This window comes from Leptonychotes weddellii, chromosome 10 (genome assembly GCF_054177405.1).
Source record: "Leptonychotes weddellii isolate Sample4059 chromosome 10, ASM5417740v2, whole genome shotgun sequence".
Classification (NCBI taxonomy): domain Eukaryota; kingdom Metazoa; phylum Chordata; class Mammalia; order Carnivora; family Phocidae; genus Leptonychotes; species Leptonychotes weddellii.
In genome coordinates this window covers 12,806,005-12,814,977 of record NC_138378.1, presented here as the reverse complement: position 1 = coordinate 12,814,977, position 8,973 = coordinate 12,806,005, and positions in this window count along the sequence as shown.

The following is an 8,973-nucleotide window of genomic DNA, read 5'->3' as shown; positions in this document are numbered from 1 at the left end:
AAGGGCTTGAATCTAGCCCCATCCCCATCCCCACTCAGGTCCCTTAACCTGCTCTAATTACCTTCAATGTGCTCAACATCATTCCTTTTTTCTTGCCTGACTTCCACAAGAGTCCTAAGTTCCACAACGGCGGGGATGTTGACTGTCTTGTCTCTGGCTGTATCCCCAGCGCCCAGAGCAGATCTAGCACAGCATACGTGGGCAATATGTGATGTTTTGCAGTACTGAATAAACAAAGGAAAACAAGCCATGGGCAAATGGAGGGGCTCTACGAATTTGACTCATGTTATATCTGAATCTTCCTAAACGCTCATATACTAAGCAAAGCCCTTCACAGAAATTATTGTTGAAATACAATCCCTGCAACCAGAAAAAAGTACAAAGAAATCAGAAGGATTTCTGATATGGTGGCTCATAAACACCAAAACCTACCTTTATCTGCTTAAAGAACTAGAGCCAGTGTTTACTGTGGGTCTATATGCCAAGATTTATGTTGGGGACTCTTATATAGATGATCATTCAAAGTTATCAACTTTCTATGGAGTATTAGAGCACCCATTTTACAGATGAGGAAGACTGAAGTTTAGCGGTGCACGGAAACTTGCTAAGGCCGCACAGCTCGTATGATACCCAAGTCAGCCTGACTTCAAAGTACATGTCCTTCTCTTTATGCTACCCCCTGAGAACAATATAGTACCTGGGCATTCCATTCTCCAATTTGTTCTATTTCTCAAATAATGATTAAGCCTGGATACATATGAGATTTTGTGCTCAGGTCTGCACGTTAATGATCTCGTTTGCTCCTCACGTTCCTGAGGGACATCTGTTACTACCGCTATTCTGCCGTGGAGGATCCTGAGGTGTGGGCGTTTGCCCAGGGTTGTTTGGTGGAGGGGTGAAGCCAGTATTCAAATCCACTCTGCCTAATTTCAAGGCCCGAGTTTTTTCCTGCAACATTGTGCTATCTCCCTTAAGGCAACTCTCAGCCTCAGATAGAAAGAGAAGAAAAATGACGAAAACAGCCGAATAAAGTATCATTATGAAAATTCATGGTGACTTGGTTTTTTAAGTGGGAAGCAAAGGGCAGGAGACAGACAGCCAGTCTAGCGTCGGCTCTTGCAGGTTGGGGGTTCACATAACTCACCATAACTTAATTTGCAAAGATAATTCTTCCAGGAACTGGGGCTTATCAGGTATTTTTGTGAGTGGAAGTGAAGAGAGGGGAGGATGTCTTGGACACCGTGGTGAGCCGTCAGCTGTCAGCCCCAGCAGGAGAGTGCTGGAGCTTCTTGTGTGAGACCAGCGCCCCCTGCTGGCGTAGGAAGTCAACTTCAACATCTAAAGCTCTGTGTGTGTGTGTGTGTGTGTGTGTGTGTGTGTGTGTGTGTGTGTGTTGGGGCAGGAGGGCATTGGGACGTATATTCAATGAGATTTGAGAAATGTCTAGCACACCCAGTATATAAAAATAATAGCTACCATTTACCAATATAACAGGGTAGTGGGCAGGCACTGTTTTATAGATTTTACATTAATTTTATTGACTCCTGGGACTTTACATATTACATCTAATTTAACCATCACCCCAATCGTCTGAAGTAGAAATTATTATTTTTCCTCCCATTTTCACAAGAGGAACCCGAAGCACAGAGAGGTTAAGTCATTCAGAATACGGCTATTAAGCGGCAGAGCTGGGACTTGAACCGGCGGCCGGTGCTCTGAAAACCATTAACTGGCCATTCTTTATGTCTGGAGCGCTCCCTGGCAAGTCCCCTTGTAAAGTGCCTCACTCAGGAATTTCCATATCTGGATACCCCCCACCCCGGCCCCGCCCCGCCCCGTACTGAAGCTATTAAATTTGGTTTTCTCCTGTTAATCTGCCTCACATCAGTTTGATTCTAAGTCCAGCTAGGAGGACCTCAAAGGGCAGAACAGTTGGTGTGGTTGGCAGGAGGCTTTAACTCGCTGGACACCACCTGCCCCGGAGACACCACTGCTGCGGAGAGATCCTTGGGAAAAGTGACAAACAGCTGTCAGAAGAGGTGGGTTCCTTTGAAAACTAAAACTGCCTTTTTTCCTAATGCCTTGCAAACTAAATATAAAGGGCCTCGTGTAAACTTCAGGGAAATCACCACAGCAGCTCATGTATAGACAATCCTCATGCCTGTTGCTGGGTGGGCCATTCAGAGATCACCAGAGACATTTGGAGCACAGCTGGGAGAACCTGTCAGAAGGTCGCTGCCTGCTCTCACGCTCTCTGAAGATGCTTTGAGCCTGACACATAGAAATCTTCACTGGCTGTCCTCAGAACCCAGAAACCGATTTATATTTTGACCTAATCATTAACCATTGCTTTTCTTTTGTTTCCATAGAAGGGCCTCTTGGGGGCGCCTGGGTGGCTCAGTCGTTAAGCGTCTGCCTTTGGCTCAGGTCGTGACCCCAGGGTCCTGGAATTGAGCCCAGCATCGGGCTCCCCGCTCAGCGGGAAGCCTGCTTCTCCCTCTCCCACTCCCCCTGCTTGTGTTCCTTCTCTCACTGTGTCTCTCTCTGTCAAATAAATAAGTAAAATCTTAAAAAAAAAAAAAAGGCCTCTTGTTTAGTATCTTACATCTCTTTTTTGAGAGAGAGAAAATGGGGGGGAGGGGCAGAGGGAGAGAGAGAATCTTAAACATGCTCCACGCCCAGCATGGGGCTCAATCTCACGACTCTGCGATCATGTCCTGAGCCAAAATCAAGAGTTGGACGCTTCACCGACTGAGCCACCCAGGTGCCCTTAGTACCTGATTTCTTGAACCACGAGCCCAACTTGGAAAACACATCTGCTTCACCACCTGCTGAAATGAGTTTATAACTGACCTGACCTATATCATCAGGACTAAGACTGGTTCAATCATACAGAATAATTTACCAGCTTGATTTTTAATGCATGAAACTTCAGGGAAGTTTCAGAGGAGAGAACTACGGGGGCCGAGGGCAGGGTGCCCCAAGATGAGCCACTTTGGTAGGAACATTATTTTGAGTTAAAAGCAATCCAAACTGAGCAGATTCAGAAAAAGCTCTTTACCTCCCCCTCAACTGCCTGCTTCACCAGGAAGAGAGCTCTTCACAGAGATTCCTCTTTGCCTAAGAAGCTTCTCTGCATAACAGGACAACCTTTGTTTTCCAAACATCTCCACTCACCTTCCTGCTAATGGTCTTTCTCCCTTTTGTATCCTCAGACCCCTACCCCCTCCTTAGCTCATGAAGCCATCACGTTCTGTTGCCTGACTGTCATTAGAATTTCCAAATATGTGTGGATTCTCCATATGTACACTATTAAATTTGATTTTCTCCTGCTTAAAAAAAAAAAAAAAGAACCTCACTAAGAGCAGACACACAGCAATGGCTCCTCATTTTTGAGAAAATGGTAAACACGCTAGGATTTAGTGGTGAGCCCGCTGCTTCTGTACTCAGCGTGGGTGGTGGGGGAGGCTGTAGGTTCCTCTGGGCCACTGGTCTTGCCACCACTGTGTCTGTCTGGATGGAAGATAAGCCCCCAGCCAATGATAAACTCGGATCTGCTTCTCCAGCATCTTGGTTACAACAGAGAATCCAAAACAGTAAATGTAAAATATTTAGCAACCATTGAGGAATGAGGGCAGAACTGTCTGCCCCCCCACCTCCTATTGATGTAAGAAATGTTGGGGTTCAGGGCCCATGGCCAAGAAAGAATTCTTGAGACATCTTTGGTGCAAAAAGGTGGTTTTATTAAAGCACGGGGACAGGACCTGTGGGCAGAAGGAGCTGTATCGGGGTCATGAGGAATGGCCCATTATATACTTTCACGTTGGGAGGGGATTAGAGATAGTGTAAGTCCCTAAAGAATTTTGGAAGCAAGGTTTCCAGGACCTTGAGGGGGCTAGCTATCATTAGGAAAAGGTCATTTATTACTGTCTGATAAAACCTGAGTCATGAGACCCTTCAGATGTATATCAGTGGGCTGTATGCTTGGAGGATGATTACTAACATATGTCTTGGGAGGTAGAGATAAAGGAAGTTTCCAAAAGAATTTCTATATGTTAAAGTAGACTTACAGGATCCTGGGGGATCAGGATAATGTTAAGCTAAGATGGCCTTTTGCCCTTAGCAAAGTGTCAACATCGAGGCAGTTGAGCTCCCAGAGGAAGGTCACTCTACCTGTTTCAAGGACTTGCTAATGGGCTGTAGGCAGTAAGGACATTTCCCACATCACTATGACCAGGACTGAAAAGTTACTGGAATGCAGGCAGCCATCACAGAAGTGAAGGCCCCCTCTTGCCAGAGGGCCTGGCCTTGGGGGTCTGGCCTGGGGAGGAAACCATGTGGAGAGGCTCCTATATACTGTAGGAGACCTCCCTACTCGAGAATTCATCTGCACTCTCCATAGACATTTGTTGAGTGCTTAATGCATGCAACCATTGGTTATAGGGTGGTGAGCAAAAGCATGGTCCCTGTCCTCAGAGCATTTACAGCCCCAGAGGGGAGATAGCAAACAAACAAACAAATAAATAAAATATGCTATTATACACTGAGATAAACGTTATAGGAGAATGCTTAGGTTCACTCCCCCGCATTCCAGCAACCAAAGCAGGAGGATGACACGGTTATGGAGGTCCTCTCTGAGGAGGTGATAATTGCATTGAGGCTTGACAAATGAAACGATAACTGCATTGAGACCTGACAGGTGAAGGGTGAAAGGTGAAGGGTCAAAGGCTGAATGTTCCAGGCAGAAGGAACAGTATAATGTGGGAAGGCCTGGAAGTAGGAAAGATCCTGGCTTGAACTGGGTGGTTGGATCATCAAAGCAAAGGGAAGAGGAGGGTAGGGAGAAGCTGGCTAATGCAGGCCTGTCAGCCCTGCTGTGAAGAGTCTAGGTTTCTTTCTGTGTGCAACGGGAATGAACTAGAGGGTTGTAAGCAGGGGAATAGCACTGTCTGATTTGAATTTGTTTTTTCAAACAATAGGTCTTGCATATTGGGGTGCCTGGGTGGCTCAGTCGGTTAAGTGTCTGCCTTTGGCTCAGGTCATGATCCCAGGGCCCTGGGATTGAGCCCCCCATCAGGCTCCCTGCTCAGTGCGGGGTCTGCTTCTCCCTCACCCTCTGCCCCTCCTCCCTGCTTGTGTTCTCTCTCTCCCTCTCAAATAAATAAATAAAATCTTAAAAAAGTTTGAGAGAGATCTTGCATATTTATTACTCAACCAACCTGGTTACTGGTTTATTACTCAACCAACTGGTGCAGAAGCATAGTGACAGAGAAAAATCATTTCCCTGATAAAACATCTGTTGTTCAGGTAGAGTAGTGGAGTTTACAGAGTAATCGGATAGGAGCATGTGACCTTCAGGCAGCATAAATATGTGTGCCATCTCATAGTGATCCCTCACAGATCCAGCCTGATTCTTCTTCAGTGCCTCCTCTTGGAGTTGTACCTAATTTTATTACCAGCTTTCCAGTGGATTACCAGTGGATTGGGATGATTTTGCTTTTGTTTCTTGGCCAGGAATCGCTTAACCCTAAAGTCTTGTGAGAAAACATGGCGAGGAACAGTCAACCACACACACTGGGATGGCAGAGAAAAGGAGAGAACTGGTCTGAATTTTGAAGAAAGATCCCATGGGTTGCGGTGATCGAATTGTGTTGAGAATGGCTTCCAGAATACAAAGATGGAAGCAGGAAGACCAAAGGGGGAATGTCACTCCTAGGAAAGAGTGATTTTCTATGGCCCTAGCAACATGTCACCAAGGGAGCTGAGTTCAACTTGACTACTAGGTCAATGGCAATTCATCTCAACAATTTGTCCTCTGGTTTATCTTATTTAGTCCTCAGAGGGCAGCCCTATTTCTAAGATTTGGGGAAATCACCTCATTGTTGCCTTCTGTATCTCTTTCAAATTGCTCCCTGTCTGGTGATGAGGCCCATGGCCTATGCAGCCAACTGACTCCCAGCAAAGGGTGATGCCTTAGGTGAATGAAGGGGCAGAGGGAGTGGTAGAATGTGGTGGAGTTCCGCCTGAATGGTTCTAATCCTCGGAAGTGACCACACTGCATTGGAACTGGCATCCAAGGCCAAGTGAGAAGTAGCATTCCAGCAGAGCGGACAAAAAAGGCACTGTAAGGCCCATTTTACAGAATAATAAACTGAGTCCGTTTCTTGAGTCAGAAAGAAACTGACTGCCTACCAGAGATTCCTAAACCACTGCCTTGTGGACCACAGCTTGTATTTTTCTTCGCGATTTATCATCCTACGAGAGTGGCATAATGACATCTGCCTTTCAGGGTGGTGGCGAGGGTTAACTGGCTTGATATATTAAATAAAAACAGAGAGCCATTCTGGCAGACAGACGCTGGGCACATCCCCACTCCCATTCACCAGCCTTGCACCTTAGAGTTCAAATTCGTGCCTTAGCAAAGTTACGAAGCAGTCCATGCTGTGGATCTGGGGGTGGGAGGGGTGGTGGTATTATGACAGAGTCAAAACCAGGAGTGAACGCCATTGTGTCCGCAAATACTAACAATGAGGATAATGATAAGACGCTTCCATTTAATGACTACCTACCACGTATGTGCTAGGTATTTTACATTTATTATTTTGCTTTGTCTATTCATCAACTAGGTATTTAATGCACTACATGCCAGGCATCCTTTTATGTTAATTCTAATAATCACCAGGAAACTCAGTGGTAGAAATTATTATTCCTGCTTCACAGATGATGAAACCGAGTTAAGAGAGTGAATAGAACCAGACTATAGAATAAGTATCATTAATATCTTGGACAAAGGAAAGGGCCTATTGCATCCATTTTTTATTTTTATTTTTATAATTTTTTAAAGATTTTATTAAGTAATCGCTACACCCAACATGGGGCTCAAACTTATAACCCCAAGATCAAGAATCGCATGTTCTATTCACTGAGCCAGGCAGGCGCCCCTGCATCAATTTTTTAAAAGAGCATGCAACAAGGGGCGCCTGGCTGGCTCAGTTGGTAGAGCATGCGACTCTTGACGTGGGGTCGTGAGTTCAAGCCCCACATTGTGGGTTGAGTTTACTTAAAAAAAAAAAAAGCATTCAGGGGCGCCTGGGTGGCTCAGTTGTTAAGCGTCTGCCTTAGGCTCAGGTCATGATCCCAGGATCCTGGGATTGAGTCCCGCATCGGGCTCCCTGCTCGGTGGGAAGCCTGCTTCTCCCTCTCCCACTCCCCCTGCTTGTGTTCCCTCTCTCGCTGTCTGTCTCTGCCAAATAAATAAATAAAATCTTAAAAAAAAAAAAAACATTCAAAAAGTGTACAACAGCTTTATAAATCAAAAAAGTTTGATTCTTCTTAAAATAAAAAATAGTAATTGTTTTAACGATAAAAATCTCAATAGATGGGTTGAATAGCAAAATGGATTAAAGAGTGAAGTAATGAACCAGAAGATTGAGTTAGGGAATTCTCCCAGAGGGCCGCGCCAAAGAATAAACAGATGGAAAGTAGGAACAGAGCTTGGAGATGTGAAGGGCAGTTGCAAAAGTTCCATTGTCTGCTTCATGTGAGTTACAGCATAAGAGAAGAAAACAAAAGAAGGAAAGTCCCTGAAGCAAGGTAATAATTCAAGACATTTTCTTAGAACTTAAGAAATATACGAGCTCTTCTAGTGAGAGGACCTAGTGAATATTTATGGGAAGAATGTGGAAAGACTTATGTCTACCAACGTCATCCTGAAATCTCAGGACACTAAGAATGAAAAGGAAATCCTGAATGTCTCCAGAGTGAAAAAAAAAAAAACAAAACAAAACAATTACCCAGGACAGAATGAGACTAAGATTGACATCAGTCTTCTCATTTGCAACATTGTAAGCAAGAAAATAGCAGAATGGTATCTTCAAAGTTCTCTGGGGGAATACTTGCGAGTTTTTGGAGTCTTTACTCAACCAATCTGTCAGGGAAATGTAGGGGCATCATAAAGACATTTTAAGAGAGAAATGGACTAAAAAAGTTTACAACTCACAGTTCATGTAGCATGGCATTCCTCCACAGGCTACTGGTGGCACTTTGGGTGGAAGGATTCTTTATCGTGTAAGACTAACCCACACACTGCAGGGTGCTTAGTGTCCTTGACCACCGTCCACCAAACGTCAGTGGAATTTCTCCTTAGTCACCTTGACAATACAACTCCACATTGGGAAGGGCTGTGGTTGGTATAGCCTCTGGTTGAGAAACCACTGGTGCAGGGAGTTAGATTCCAATGAAGAGAAAATGGATCCAAGAAGAAAACATGGGATATAAGAAACACAGGTAAGCAAGGAAATCAGCAAAATATAAGTCTAAATAAAAATCTTGAATTATAATAATTAACTAAAACCTGAGATGACAACATGGGATGGGGAGGTATGAAGACTGGAAAGGAGGTAGGAGAGAAAAGTAAAAGGAAGTTAAGATCATCATTTTATTTGGTAGGAAGACATAGCTTTAGTTAATATGCTTAACTATGTGTTTCAACAAATAAAGAATAGGAACAGAATATATACTTTCTAAGTCATTAGAAGAAAAATTAATTGGGAGCAAATAAAATGCTAGAAAAAGAAACATGAACACAACACATACAATAGAAGACACAAGGTAAATTGGTAGAAATGGACAAATGCATCAATAACCATAATAAATGTGAATATATTAAATTCACTGTGAAAAGACAGAGACTCTTGAATTGAATTAAAAAAAAAAAAAGTCAAACTGTATGCTGTTTCATTAGAGGGAGCAAAAGCAGAGTGACACAGAAAGACTGGAAATGCTGAGAGGGAAAAGGTGCACCGGGCAAGCCAGGAGGAGGAAGGCAAGCCGTGCAAACAATCATGGCATTAGGCAAAATGGATTCCACACAAAAATGATCAGAGTTCTTTGAAAAGACCAAACTATATGTTGATAAATATTCAATCTACCAATAAATTTAGCCTTTGTGCTTGTATGTGCCTAGTGACATAG